General features: G+C 44.3%; 1 protein-coding gene and 1 long non-coding RNA gene across 15 annotated transcripts in view; both read right to left on the bottom strand.

The window, feature by feature from the left end:
* Nucleotides 1-1,182, bottom strand: part of EYA3 (EYA transcriptional coactivator and phosphatase 3) — a 101,088-nt gene extending 99,906 nt beyond the window's left edge. For 3 of the 14 annotated variants that reach the window (XM_014853614.3, XM_014853615.3, XM_070510600.1), the window contains exon 1: nt 948-1,085. The gene's annotated coding sequence lies outside the window, so the exon portion shown is untranslated. Of the gene's footprint in view, nt 1-947 lie in introns of all 14 variants that reach the window. The other 11 variants (XM_044770165.2, XM_070510599.1, XM_014853612.3 and 8 more) reach the window with 9 other exon arrangements.
* A 462-nt stretch (nt 1,183-1,644) lies between these two features.
* Nucleotides 1,645-15,403, bottom strand: LOC139045340 (uncharacterized). The gene is made up of 3 exons (XR_011503521.1): nt 15,306-15,403; nt 7,773-8,274; nt 1,645-5,486 (listed from the first exon to the last, which is right to left on the bottom strand). It is a non-coding gene; the product is annotated as an uncharacterized lncRNA (long non-coding RNA).
* Nucleotides 15,404-15,724: the final 321 nt, after the last annotated feature.

Here is a 15,724-nt window from a genome sequence, read left to right as displayed (position 1 = left end):
AGCTTATAAATCTGAGGCTAATCTCCCAAGAAACTCTGTCCTCTGTCATAGCAATTGTCCTAGAAGTAAAGCCCATGCAGAAAACAGAGTTGATCGTCCTAGAACACCGCATTTTTGCCTCAGCTGTGTACCTCCATTCTCGTGGGAAAGAGAACACCAAAATGACAGCACGTCCTCATGACCTGTCAATTAACAAGATCACACAAGCCCAATCGCGAGCAGTCCCGTGCGCCTGCCACCTGTTAGCCCGCTCTAGTGAGAGCCCCCAAAACTGTGCTCCAGCGAAGAACTGGGAACGCCTTTGTTGTTCCCGAACTACGGAAGCTACCAGAGTTCAGTCCAACCCAGAGCCTCCAGGCAAAACCTCTCCCGAATCGGGGCTTTGGCAAAGCCCTCCTCTAGCTAAGAAAACGCGGGAGAACGCCAGGCAAAGCACGAAAGTCACCTACTAGTCGCGGGAGGGGGTAGGGGTCAAAGGTGAGGAAAGTTGGGGGAGATGACCTAGGAGTCTACAGAGAGACAGGGTCAGTTTCGCAGTGGAGGAGGGTGAGCCCAAAGAGGAGGTGCGCCGTCCTGCCCGGGTGAAGAACAGCGAGATCCTGGGGTCGGGGAAGAGAGGTACTAAAGGGAGAGGAGAGGGAGACGGAGAGGCAGTGGCTGAGGGAAGTGCTGAGGAGAAAGGCAAGAAACCCAGGCTTGTAAGGGGCGCATCAGGCTGAGGAAAAGCAGCGAGGTGAGAGGTGCGCGGAGATGAGAAAGGTTAAGCTGAGGTGAAAGAGGCGAGGCCAGCGTGAGGGAAAGGGCTGAAGTGAGGGAAGCACTGCGGGGACAAGGGACAGGCAAAGAGAACCCCGACCCACAAGGACCAGGACAGAACTCTCGACCCGTCCGCCTACAGTCTGCTCTCGACCGGCCGCACTGAGACCCGGTCGGCGACGGAGACTCACCCAAAGGCGGCAGGGGCCCCACAGCAGGACATAGGGACCAGTGCAAACCCACAGCAAAAGCAAGCGGGCGGAGGAAACCGCGGCGTTAACGTGACCCGGATGCGCATCCCTAGGAACCGGAAGTCAGCGCCCAGGGTCACCTCACAATCCACACCTCGATCCACCAGAAGCCTTTGAGCGCATGCGTCAGGCCACACGGGGCGGGGCGGGGCAGCACGTAGACCCCGCCCGCTCCGCCGACCTGGGAGTCCCGCCCCTGGTTACGCCCCGCTCCGCGCTTTGGTGGTGCCTTTGTGGGTAGCGTGGTTCTTGCTGCGCCCGGACCTCGGAGCTAATGAGGCACAAGCAGCCCCGGTAAAAAATACTTAAGCGCTCATTTTTCAAGAGGAGAGTAATCCCTGCCTCCCCAAAGCGGACGTGAGGAGAAATGGTGGATGCATTTGGTAGATTTAGAAAAACTGTAGGAGGAAGAATGGGTGGGAAGTTTTGGAAGACACCAGGGAGGGGCTAGCCCAAGGTGATGTTTTTATCTCTAGTATTAGTTTAGTCCTAGTATTGTGTTGAGATTACAGTTAACTTCTATTTCGTGCACATCGTTTTATGTAATAATTTTATCAGAAACAAAAATGTTTAATACTTCATTAACTTTAAATTACTACCCAAATATGGGCAAGGAGCAGGCTTGAAGTCAGGTTTTGTAGGGACCTGAAGTTTATTCATGTGAGGATCCTCTTTAAGAAAATTCAGAATTACAAATACAATGTTCATTATAAAAATGAATCTTTAGAATGAGAAATCATAAATTACAGATTTTTTTAATTTCACAAATAACACAAAATCCAGGAAAATTACACACTATTAACTGTTTGGTACACCTCTAAAATACTTTTTTTCCTACATTTTTGGTGGATATTCTTTGATCACCTCTCCCTATGACAAGAATTTACTAAGGATATCATTTATTATGATCTTTGACTCTTCTCTCTAACACCCAGCATCTAATTCAACAGCAAGTTCTACAGCATCTGCCTGCAAGAACCTATCCAGAATCTGACTCTTTGCTGCTTCTGTTGGTACAAGCCACAGTCATTGTGTGGCTTTTTATACCCTTTTTTGTCCATTGTTTGCCCTTTTTATACTCTTGCCCTCCCACAACCTATTAACACAACAGGAGCAGGCTTTGGTTAAAACCTTAATCAGATCGTGTTGCTTCTCCAGTGGATTCCTAGTTTGAAGTGAAAATGAAAATCCTTACGGGTGCTGGCCCCGTGGCCGAGTGGTTAAGTTCGCGGCCTCTGCTGCAGGCGGCCCAGGGTTTCGTTGGTTCGAATTCTGGGCGCGGACATGGCACTGCTCATCAAACCACGCTGAGGCAGCGTCCCACATGCCACAACTAGAAGGACCCACAATGAAGAATATACAACTATGTACCGGGGGGCTTATGGGGAGAAAAAGGGAAAAAAATAAAAATCTTTAAAAAAAAAAAAAAGAAAATCCTTACATTGCCTGCAGGACCCTCAAGATTTGACACCCCCTGGTACAACTAACCTCATCTCCTACTCTATTAACCCTCCATTCAAGGCACGTTAGCCTCTTTGCTGTTCCTCAAGCCTGCACCCAGAATCAGGCCTTTGTGCTTGCTGATCCCCCTACCTGGGATGCTCTTCCCCCAGGTGACTCCATCGTTCACTCTGTCACCTCCTTACATCTTTGTTCAAATGTCACCCTCTCAATGAGACCTTCCCTGACACTATATTTTAAATTGAAGCACTCTCTCTGCATTCCTGGCCCCGATCCCTGCTTAGTTTTTCTCTGAGAACATTTATCCCATCCAATAATTTGCTAGTCGACTTGGTTTAATTTCTCTCTCCACTCCACACACCTGAATGTAAGCTCCATGAGGGCACGGATGTTTGTCTGTTTTGTTCATGGATGTATTTTAGCACCACAACAAAGCCTGGCACATTGTAGGTGCACAATAAATGTTTGTTGAATGAGAAAATAAATTGCTCATTTAGTGGGGGATAAATTGCTGGTTTACTTTGCTTTTGTTAATCTAAAAACATGCAAGCTAAGCCATCAACTCCACCAGGGGGAGCCCGTGAGTAACCGATGTGGTATCCCCTGAAAAGTTAGTCCTACGACATATATATACACATAGTTTTAAAACAGAGCTACCGGAACACGCACAAATTCCTCCCCAGAGCAAAGAGTGCTGTACCTACTAGCAATAAAAACCCTCCAATATCTTCAAGGTCCCTTAAGAATAAAGTCCAAGCGCCTTACTATGCTCCTTAGGCCCTTCTTGGCTTGTCCTTCCTAACTCTCATAGTACCCAGCCTCCCTTTTCCTCACATACTGAGCTTCTGTCATCCTGTTCTTTTTTTTTGCTTTGTGTGCAAATCAAGCTTTCTTACCTCAGGACCGAAGCACATACTGTTCCCTCTCTTTCAACACTCTTCCTCAGACTTTCCAATGCATGGTTCCTTCTGCTGCTCAGTTAAATTTCACCTCTGAAGTTTTCATACAGGCCTCAGATGACCTCCTGTCTCCTGTCTAAAGTAGCACCCCCTTCCAATATCTTATCTTTTCTTCATGGTCCCTATCATTACCTGAAATTACCTTGTTGTCTGTCACTAGAAAGTAAGCTCCACGAGGGTCTTTATCTCTCTTGTTCACTGCTGAATCTCGGCACCAGAAGAGTGACTGGCATATAGTAGGTGCTCAATAAACAGAACAAGTAATTACTAATATTTATTGAAGCTGTACTATGTGTCACTGACTGTATATAGTGAGTATATAAGAGCTCATATTTCTATTTTAATCTTTCCAGCAAATTTGGGAGTTGTTATGATTATCTCCATTTTCAGATGAGGAAATGGAGGCAGGGGTAGGTTGAGCAACTTGCTCTAGGCCACACACCTGGAGGGAAGCAAACCCAGGACTTGAATCCAGGTCTGTCTGACTTCAGAGCTACTGGACCATGTTCCTCTTAAACTACAGGAAGAGCAACAGCCAAATATGAATTCATTTACTTACTAATTTCTTTTCTCTGATTTCATGCATTTTTGCTTGCTGTTACAGTCAGCAGGAGTGGAAATGTTTGTTAGGCTTTTTTCCTGCCCTACTGCTCTATTCCTGGGGACATATCTAAAGAAATATGGCAAGAATATGATTTTGTGGGGCCGGCCCCATGGCCGAGTGGTTAAGTTTTCACGCTCTGCTTCAGCGGCCCAAGGTTCAGATCCTGGGCATGGACGTGGCACCACTCATTAGGCCATGTTGAGGCGGTGTCCCACATGCTGGCAACTAGAAGGACCCACAACTAAAATATGCAACTATGTACTGGGGGGATTTGGGGAGAAAAAAAGCAGGGAAAAAAAAAGAATACGATTTTGTTCAAGCTGGCTTGTAAGTACTTAGATATTTGTTATGTTATTTTGTATTCTTTTCTGTAGATTTGAAATATTTCATTCAAAATTTAACACAAAAGAAAAGCTATTAAAATAGTCCAAAAATATTACAACCAGATCTTTCTGAACAAAAGCCGAAATGTAAACCAAAACACAAGCCTAATTACACTAAAACTGTCTAAAAATAAGGCCTCTGAATTATATATTTCCATTAAAAAAGAATTAATGAGTATATCATCAATGTTTTATAACAAATATCAATTTAAACTCTCCTGATTGATATATCTGAAGTATAATGGTCTGGATTTCGTTTCTATTCTCTACTGTGCTTAAAGCAATAGCTTGTTATAGACGTGACAGTTGAGCCTCTCCAATCTACATTTGGTGAGATTATAAAATGATGCAACTACTGTGGAAAACAGTATGGCGGTTCCTCAAAAAATTAAAAATAGAATGGCCATATGGTCCACCAATCCCACTTCTGAGTATATATCCAAAAGAATTGGAAACAGGATCTCAAAGAGAAATTTGCATGCCCTTGTTCATAGCAGAACTATTTGCAATAGCCAAGAGGTGATGCAACCCAAATATCCATGAACAGATGAATGGAGAAACGAAATGTGGTATATGCATGCAATGGAATACTACGCAGTCTTTAAAAAGAAGGAAATCCTGTCAAATGCTACAATGTGGATGAAACTTGAGGACATTATGCTGAGTGAAATAGTCACAAAGGACAAATACTTTATGATTCCACTTATATGAGGTACCTAAAGTAGTCAAATTCGTAAATATAGAAAGTAGAATGGTGGTTACTGGGGCTGAAGGGAGGGGGCAAAAGGGAATGGCGTAAGTGGTATAGAGTTTCAGTTCTGCAAGATAAAAAGATTCTGGAGGGGCTGGCCTGGTGGCATAGCAGTTAAGTGTGCACGTTCCGCTTCTCGGTGGCCCAGGGTTCACTGGTTCAGATCCCAGGTGCAGACATGGCACTGCTTGGCAAGCCATGCTGTGGTAGGCATCCCACATATAAAGTAGAGGAAGATGGGCACGGATGTGAGCTCAGGGCCAGTCTTCCTCAGCAAAATGAGGAGGATTGGCAGCAGATGTTAGCTCAGGGCTAATCTTCCTAAAAAGAAGGAAAAAAAAAGATTCTGGAGATCTGTTTCAAAACTCTGTAAATATGCTTAACACTACTCAACTGTACACTTAAAAATGGTTAAGATAATAAATTTTATGATATCTTTTTTACCACAATAATTAATTTTTTAAAAAAGCAATCTATAACAATCTATTCATTGCTATAATAAGCATGTGGGTCACTTTTTGCCTACTTGGCCCTGCGTAGAGTTTATTAGAGTCTTTCTCACGGTTTTGTTCAAATTTCCACCAGCAAGAAACCTTTGGTGTGGAATAAATTCACGTTTTCAAGATACGCAGTAACCATTGCTATCTTCAGAGCAAAACATTTCTAGTCTCCTGAATATATTATCTTCACTTTACCCACAGGCATCTTTTCCACATGGTCACTATTATTGTTCATCTTTTTTCCCCAACAAATCAGTATCATTTGGCAACATCCAAGATCTCTTGCTTTATAGAGAATGATTCTTGATCAAAACTCAAGTGTTTTAGGAAGACCTCATAGAAATGTATACAGGATTAAAACTGTAGTGGAGGAAATAAATAGGACATTTTCTGCATCCCTACCATAGTGTATTTACTAAGACCACACTTGAAGTGTATTCTGGTTATCTGTTGCTACATAACAAACTATCCCAGAGTTCAATGGCTTAAAACAACCACTGTGTTATATGTCACAAGTTGTTTCTTTTCTAATTTCGTGAACTCTTTTTTCCCCCCCAAAGACTGGCACCTGAGCTAACAACTGTTGCCAATCTTCTTTTTTTTTTTCTGTTTTTTCTCCCCAAATCCCCCCAGTTCATAGTTGTATGTATTTTAGTTGTGAGTCTTTCTAGTTGTGGCATGTGGGACGCACCTCAGCGTGGCCTGATGAGCGGTGCCGTGTCCCTCTGAGCCCAGGATCCGAACCAGCGAAACCCTTGTCCCCGGAAGCGGAGTGCGCGAACTTATCCACTTAACCACGGGGCCAGCCGCTTTCACAAGTTTTGAGTCAGGAATTGGGCAGGGCTCAGCTGGGTGATTCCTCTCTTCCTTATGGTATCAACCAGAGTCAGTTGGGGGGTATTCTAACTGGCAGCTAGCCTAGTCTGGAGGCTCCAACACAGCCTTTCTCATGTGCTTGGCACTTAATGGGGATGGCTAAAAGGCGAGGTTCAGCTGGCCCCCTCTCCATGTAGTCTCAGAGCCTCTCCATATGGTCTCTCCATCAAGGTAGTTGAACTTTTTACATGGCAGCTCAGGGTTCCATAGAGACAAGTTTTAAAGCTGTCATTTTCTCAATGCCAGCCTGGAAACTGACACAGAGTCACTTCCATCCTAGTCTATTGGTCAAAGCAGTCATAGAGCTCAGGGAGATTCAAGGGAGGCAACATAGAGCCCAGCCATTGTCAGAGTAACTTAGACCTGTTGCTACTGCTGTTGTCTATCTGATGTTCATCAAAAGAACTCCCAAGGAAACATGCGTTTTGATGTGTGTCTCCCTGTTTATTTAGCAACTACTTTGTAACGTTCTAGGCCCTGAGGACACAGCAGAAAACAAATCAGACAAAACCCTCTGCCCTCGTGGAGCTCACATTCCAATCAATCCATAGTCAGAAATGCAGTGTGTTGAATAGGTTCAGCTGCGGCTCAGCAGCGTTCCCACTTCCTTCTAGTGAGCCTTCTTGTACAGCGGAGGTGGGAAGGTTAAAGATGGCGTTTCTCAGGCTCCCTTACAGCTAGGGTTCTGGATGAAAACTGGGTGTTGTCAATTACATGCCCTTCGGTAAGATTTGCAAGATAGAAATGAGAAAGAGGCCTTTTTCCTGCACGTTGGCTGTTTCTGCTGGCCAAAATGATCATCACTGGAGGCATGGGGGTTTTCTGCAGCAGTATTTCAGTTTCTAGTCTCCAGCTCCATGAGTTTTGAAAGGCAGTTGTAGCAACAGCAGCTGTGAGGGCAGAATTATCCAATCCTAACTTTCTGACCCCCGAATCTTGGTTGTAGAAGTATGTTCCTGAAATCAGTAATTCCAGAGTTGGCCTCCTGATTCTCTCTCCTCCATGCTTTCAAAGATTTTGTAAGCACCCAATTTCCTGAAATGAATTGCTTTCTGTTTAAAACACCTAGAATGATTTGTTTCCTGAGCTGAAACCTGAGTGAGAAGGTATGACACTAAAATTGAAATACTCACTTCCCACTATCTCTGCCTTCTACATAGACCCTTCCATCTTGACTTGATGATTACATTAGGATACCTCACATGGAATTCTGAACATATGATGTTCTTACCTTTAACTCCTCCCAGACGTCTGGAGTCCTAGACAGCTCTACAGCTTTCCAGGGACTGTGGACACGATCAGCCCCCTGGCAGAGAGAAAGCCGAGAGCAGACTGCCAAATGTTGTAGCAGAGGCCAAGTCCCAGAAACCAGGGGAAGCTTGGGAAGTGCAATCGCTGCAGTGAAGCGTCCCGGGACACCATCTCAGCATTGTCTCTTCAGGGGCAGGACGGCCTGGTACCTCCCCTGCTCCACAGCAGCGTGCTTTTCAGCTATAAAATGGGACTAAGTGGGCCGGCCCAGTGGCGCAGCGGTTAAATTCGCACGTTCTGTTTCTCGGCGGCCTGGGGTTCCCCGGTTCAGATCCCAGGTGCGGACATGGCACTGCTTGGCAAGCCGTGGTGTGGTAGGCGTCCCACATATAAAGTAGAGGAAGACGGGCATGGATGTTGGCTCAGGGCCAGTCTTCCTCAGCAAAAAGAGGAGGATTGGCAGTAGTTAGCTCAGGGCTAATCTTCCTCAAAAAAAAAAAAAAAAAAAGGAATAAGAATACTATTCCTGATTCAAGGAACTTTGTAAACTATACAGTACTACACAAACGTAAGATGCTACATATTATCTATGCCGGTGGTTCTTAAAGTCTGGTCTCTGAGACACAATCAGGGGGTAAGTGAAATCAAAATTACTTTTAAAATACTACTAACTCTGTAACTTACTTTTTCATTCTTATTCTCTGAAAAGTGTGATAGAGTTTTCCAGAGACTATGTGATGATGTCATTGCTCTGATGGCTAATGGAATATATGCCTGTATATTCTTTTTTTTTTCTGCTTTTTCTCCCCAAATTCCCCCAGTACATAGCTGTATATTTTAGTTGTGGGTCCTTATAGCTGTGGCACGCGGGATGCTGCCTCAATGTGGCCCGACGAGCGGTGCCATGTCCGCGCCCAGGATCCGAACCAGCGAAACTCCAGGCCGCCGAAGCACAGTACGCGAAACCAACCACTTGGCCACGGGGCCGGCCCCTCAGTTTTAATTTCTGAAAGAGCAGATATTAATAGCTATAACCAACATAAACAAAAGCTCTTGGGGGCCTCAATAATTTTTAAGAGTGTTAAGGGATCCTGAGATCAAAACATTTGAGAACCACTGACTTGGGCCATTGTGTATACCCATTTTTGTACTGTCTACAGTGGCCCCCACTTTAACCATTTCTGGATGCCTGATTCCCACTCATGGTCATATTCCTGCCATGTCCAACACTCTACTAGGATGCCTTTCTATTTTGATCAACACACTTGAGACAGAATCTTATTGCACGCATGTCCAGTAGCAGCTGTCTTGGCACAGCCTTGGGATTCCACATAGCTGTGAACTGTCCTCATGGGCAACACGAGACCACAGACCAGCCACTCGCCTTACTGGTGCTGGATCATACTTTCTGGATGGACTCATCTGGGATACCTGGTTTCTGACCCTGCTTTCACCCTATTTAGCATTAGTCTGACCCACTTTGGCCTCCTGCTCCCACTCTTGCCTCCCCTCCTGTTCAGGCGGCCCCCCGCTGTAGGGATCATTGCCAGCTGCCCACGACCAAGCTGAGCCGTCCCCATTTCTTATCCCTGTCCAATTCCAGAGCTTGAGTTGGGTCAAACTGAAGCCTCTTGAAAATTTCCTGGCAACCAGATGGTGGATCAATATTTGCTTTTAATTGCGGCTGTATCTCCCCCGAAGAATGCTATTATCTGTGTGCTCTGTAATTAGATTTAAAATTAAAACATAAACTGTTAGTAATGGATATTTCTTGTAGATAGGATTAAGGAAACTATTAATTTCTATGTTATATATATCTGTCAAGTTTAATTTTTTTTTAGAATTTTCCTATAGTGAGAATGTGTAGAGATTAAAAACAAAAGCCCTGGAGAGAGATTGTGTCCGTTTGAATTCTGGTTTTCCCACTGATAGTTGTGTGACATTGGGCAGGTCAAGTAATCTCTTAGTGCTTCAATCTTCTCACCTATAAATTAGAGATTTTAAAAAGCACTTATCTCAACAACAGCAACAACAACAAATGAAGGAGGAGGAGAAGGAAGAGAAAAGAAAAGAAAAAGCCCTATCTCATAGAGTTGTATGAGGATTAAATGTATATAAAGTGCTTAGAATTATGCCAGACACATACCTATATAAGTGATTAAAAATCAGAAAAGAATGAAGATATCGAATATATGCCATGAAGCTTGTACAAGTTTAAAGATACTTTAAAGAGTCATGATAAACCCTGAAGTCCTGATCTTTATCAGGAGATATGAGAATATGAGAAGCTATTAATCCCATGTGCTTTAGTGAATGCCGAGCACCGGATTACCCATTCTCCCTCGTTAGAAAGATGAGAGAGAAGGTTGGTGAATTTTTACATAGGAGTTACCATAAAATTTAAGCTAGATCTAAATGAATTCTGAATCATGTCATTATAAAAATTATAAACATGTAATTATAATTTTGAAAAGACAAAATTATAATTTTGCAAAGAGCTTTGCTATAATATTGGAATACTCCTTTTACTAATTCCAAGGAGTATTTACTTGTAACCCTGAGGCGGATAATTTTTATTATAGGGAACTACATTTTTTAAAGAATGTTCATTGTAGAAAACAGTGGTTATTCATTTGAAACTGTAAACTATGTTTGTTATGGAAGGTTAATTTTATTCCAGTTTGGTGATACATTAACCCACCGCCTGTGACCTCACTGATCTAGCTCTCATTCACTTGACCAGTATAAAAGTCTGGGCAGATTCTCTTAAACTTGGTAATACATTTAAATACATTTCTTGGTGTGAAAAAAGTTGTCTTATAAGAAAGTAAATATAAGATTCTAACAAATTAACTTTTAAAAGCAATGGAAGGGGTCCAGCCTCATGGCCTAGTGATTAAGTTTGGTGCACTCTGCGTCAGTGGCCTGGGTTCACGGGTTTGGATCCCGGCTGCAGACCTACACCACTTGTCATTGGCTGTGCTGTGTCAGTGGCCTACATACAAAATAGAGGAAGACTGGCATGGATGTTAGCTCAGGGCGAATCTTCCTCAAGCAAAAAAAGGAAGATTGGCAAGAGATGTCGGCTCAGGGCAAATCCTCTTCTTCAGGAAAAAAACGAAAAAAAAAAGGCAATGCAGAGAATGAAGTTCTGAGACATGCTACAACATGGGTAAACCTTGAAAACATTACACTAACTGAAATAAGCCAAACACAAAAGGACAAATATTGTATGATTCCACTTGCTGAGGCACCTAGAGTAGGCAAATTCATAGAGACAGAAAGTAGAATAGAAGTTACCAGAAGTTGTGGGGAGAGAGAATGGGGACTTATTGTTTATTGGTACAAAGTTTCTGTTTGGGATGCTGGAAAAATTCTGGAAATAGATAGTAATGTGATTGTACAGCATTGCCAGTGTGCTTAATGTCACTGAACTGTACACTTAAACATGGTCAGGGGCCGGCCCGCGGCCGAGTGGTTAGGTTCACGCGCTCTGCTTCGGCGGCCCAGGGTCTCACCGCTTAGGATCCTGGGCGCGGACATGGCACCGCTCATCAGGCCACCTGATGACGGTGTTCCACATGCCACAACTAGAAGGACCCACAACTAAAAAAATATACAACTATATACTGGGGGGGATTTGGTGAGAAAAAGCAGGAAAAAAAAAAAAAGACTGGCAACAGTTGTTAGCTCAGGTGCCAATTAAAAAAAACAAAAAGGTTAAAATGGCAAATTTTATGTTATGTATATTTTACCACAATTTTTAAAAGTACTGTAAAAAATACAGACGGAGCCAGCCCTGGTGGCCTAGTGGTTGTTTGACACACTCTGCCTGGTCAGCCAGGGTTCACTTCCTGGGCGTGGGCCTACACCATTTGTCTGTCAGTGGCCATGCTCTGGTGGCAGCGCACATACAAAAAGAGGCAGACTGGCAACAGATGTTAGCTCAGGGCAAATGTTCCTCAGCAAAAAGCAAAAAGCAAAATAATAATAATAATACAGAGAGAAAACAATGTAAAATTTTCTACAAGACAGCTAGCCTGGACTCTTCAAACTGTCCATGTCATGAAAAATCCAAAAACATAGAATTGCTCTAAATTAAGAGAAAATAAAGAGACCCGACAACCAAGTGCAATGAGTGACCTTTGACTCAATCCTGATTTGAAAAAAAAATCTCTAAAATACATTTTTGTATCAGTTGAGGAAATCTGAACATGAACTCGCTATTAGAAGATATTATGGAATCTTTATGAACTTTCTTAGATGTGGTAATGCTATTGCGGTTATGTAGGAGAGTGTTGCTATGTTCAGGAGATATAGGAAGTATTTAAAGGGTAAAAGGCCATGCTGTCAGCAGCTGTCAAATGGCTCACGAAATAAAAATTGCAGAGAGAAATGAAAGCAAATGTAGCAAAATGTTAGCAATTGTTGAATTTTGAACAAAAAGTATGTAAGTGTTCATTGTTTTATTCTTTCAACTATTCTGCATATTTGAGAACAATTGAAAAATTCTGAATCTTAATATTTCCACACGGAGAGAACAGTATTTGTTGAGGACACCTGCTGTTTGTGCTCACCCAGTATATCTACCCCTCTTCCAGAAACAGCACCTCCATCTACCTTCCCGGCATTGCTCTCCCCCGTGTGTGCTCAGTCATTATGAATTTCAGTCAAGGTGCTCTCTCCTTCCTGGAACAAGGGAGTAGGTGCACAAACCGAGTGAGGTCGATCAAAGGCTCCCTTGGAAGGATTTAGCCTTGGGTGGATTAACACTAGACACATCTGATAGTACCTGGAGAGAATGCTCAAGACTTCCTGCCCCCTAGATCCTTGGAGCTACCCTGGGGGCTTTTTCTGAGCCTTGACGCCGTTCAGCTCTTTCTTCAGTGAGCTATCCCATATCTTTCCAATCACATATTTTCATTGTTGCTGCTGTCATTAAGACCAGAACTGAGGGGCTGGGCTCCGTGGCCGAGTGGTTAAGTTCGTGCACTCGGCTGCGGCGGCCCAGGGTTCGGATCCCGGGTGCGGACATGGCACCGCTTGTCAGGCCATGTTGAAGTGGTGTCCCACATCCCACAACTAAAAGGACCTGCAACTAAGATATACAACTGTGTACAGGTGGGTTTGGGGAGACAAAGCAGAGAAAAAAAAAAGACCAGAATTGGTCACTGATGTTTTTAACCAATGAACCATAGGTAATCCAATGTTTTACCTGCAAGAGACATAGCAAAAGAGCATAGAGAAAATTCCTAGCTTGAAAAATCTATTGCTTTTATATGACAAAGTCTAGGCATGAGACAAATTAGAGTTGTGAAATGAGTTGTGAACCATAAAACCAATAAAAAATATTCAGAGAATGAGCAAATGAAAGGTGAGAGAGGCACTAAATTTACTCCCTTCCTGGAATGCAGTTTCATTTTCCTGCCAAAGTTGGCAATGGCAGTGACAGTAAGCAGAAAGTAGAAAAAGCATCACCGGCTCCACTGAGGATGGAATCTGGCGATAATATGGCGGCCATTTACCAGGCACCCACCATCCCAGACACTGTATTTGTCCTTCATAACCATCACCTCACTGAATTCTCTCAACGGCACAATTATTATCTATTATTTGGCTATGTATACTCTGATTATCCTCACTTTACAGAAAACTGGGGCTCCTAGTTATTAAATCACTAAGCCGAGGTCTCAGGAGGAGGAGACACAGGCTCCAAACCCAGGTGTGTGACTCCAGTGCTCTGGGACAGCGGCACCAGGAGGATGAGCAAGCTCCAGCTTCCTGGTCCAGCATCCCTGAGGCCTAAGCACCTCCCCCTCAAGTTTCTGAGCCAATCCGGAGAGAGGTCAATGGATAGTGAGATCTGCTTCTGCTTGTCTCCACCCACTCGGACCAAAGAGCTTCGTTTGCTGACACCTTCCACAGCACTCCACTGCTGGCTCCTGAGGATCCACTGAGTCACCTCTGCCGCCCTCAACAACGGGGTCTGGGGGAGCCCCAGCCACCTCTATGCCACACCCAAGTTATGGCTCTTGCTAACCTCGGCTTCGCCATGTTATCTTCACCACAGGAACTAGATTTCTCCCGCTCCCATTCTCCCTGACTTAGTAAAGCCTAATGATTGAAAGTAATGGCTTTGAGGCCAGACACACCTAGGTTCAAGCCCCTGCATGACCACTGCCTATCTGTGTATAAGGTCTTCATCTTCACGCTCCCTACCTAAAAATAGGAATGATAACCCTCCCTTTTTAGTGGGATTGTTGTGATGATAAGGCGCACCAACCTATAGGAAACATCTAGCACAGTGCATGGCACTCTAAACACTAGATAAACAGTAGTTATTGTTCTCATTACTTATTATTCTCAGTATCTCCAGGCTAGAGTCTGTCCAGCCTCTCAACTCTAGTTTTCTGGTTTGAAGCCTGCATCTCCTGCCTTCTCTTGGCATTTTTTTTTTTCTTTTTTTATCTAGAAGTGAATCTCAGCCCCGGAAGGATTCCCAGCTCACTGGTGGGTCTTCTTCATTTAAACAGATGTTCCAGAAATAAGGATTTAGCCTGCCTGCGCGTTTTACTTATTAAACTTATTTCCAGGTGGAGTTTTGCTGCGATGCCCACCAATTTTCACCTAGAACTTGAAGGTAGGTGATATGCCCCCGAGAGAACCAATAAAGGATGGGGGGTCATGAGGCGGAGCTGGAGCCTGGGCTCTCAAGTCAGCTGGGCCTGACCCTGCACTTGCTGGCTGTGAGGCGCACACACTGCTTCTCATCCCTGAACCTCAGCTTCTTCAGCTATAAAATGGGGGGGTCTTACTCTTAACTTGCAGGCATGTAGTAACGATTCCGTAACGGCTGGAAAACCAATGTGCATGGTGTAGAGCAGGCGTGGATAATGTCAGTTCCCTTCCCACTGGGAGACCATCGCCATCTTGAAATACTGCCACCAGCATCTTAAAAGAGAAGTCCCAGCCCTAGGGAAATAGCAAGACTCCCACTCTGCTATTGCCCCTTCTACCTTCTCTCTAGTCACTTCTTCTTTTCTTTGTCTGAATCTTAGTCATTCTGAAATTAGGAGTGGGGTGACACAGGGCAGAGAGGCTGTCCCCGAGTCTCACCCCGCCCCAAAGTGGCCCTGCTCAGAGGCCATTTGGTCAGGAGCCAGACTTGCTGCTTAGAAAAACACATCCGTTCTGGGCACCACTACCTAAGGGAAAACTCTGAGAGACTTCAAAAACAGCGGCAAAGATGATTAAAGAGTAGGGGAAGACGGCCTGTGAGGAAAGTACAGAACCTGGATTGTTTAGGTTAAGGAAGTGAAGGCAGGAGGGGAAGGCTGGGCTGCTGAGAAACGGTTTTCAAAGAGAGCCAAATAAAATACAAAAAGTATGCTGGTAAGTCTATGCTGTAGATTGAGAGGGGTGGGTTGCAGGGCAGTGGAAGGGTTCTTGGCAGATCCACTGAGACGGGGCCTTAAGTGTGAGGCCGTCTTGAAGAGAAAGAATGTAAACTCACCTGTACAAGACTGCTAGGGCCTTCCTGGATTTTGGAAGGGGTCTGTGCAGGTGAGGGGCCCTGAAGCTTAAGCTCTGTTGATTTCACAGTAAATTTGCCTGTAATCAAGGGTATGAGAAGTGAGCCGGTAACAGGTTTGAGAAATGGTCGCAAAGCTTGATTGTTCTGCAAACTCTGCCTGGAAATGCCTTCTCTCCCTTCTTCCCCCAACTAATGCCTTCTTAGGCTGCAAAACATAGTGGAAGCCTGCCTTCCCTGCAGAAATCTTACCAGAAGCAGCCCTTCCCCACCACAGTGGTTTGGTGCCTCACCGTCGCATGTGAACCTGTTGCACACTGTGCTTCTTTGTACCGCTCCACTTGTGTATTAGTTTTCTATTGCTGCATAACGAATTTCTCCAAAATGCAGTGGCTTAAAAC

Source organism: Equus asinus, chromosome 5 (genome assembly GCF_041296235.1).
Source record: "Equus asinus isolate D_3611 breed Donkey chromosome 5, EquAss-T2T_v2, whole genome shotgun sequence".
NCBI classification, from domain to species: Eukaryota; Metazoa; Chordata; class Mammalia; order Perissodactyla; family Equidae; genus Equus; species Equus asinus.
Note: the sequence above shows the minus strand (reverse complement) of the source record. Positions and strands in the feature narration are given on the sequence as shown.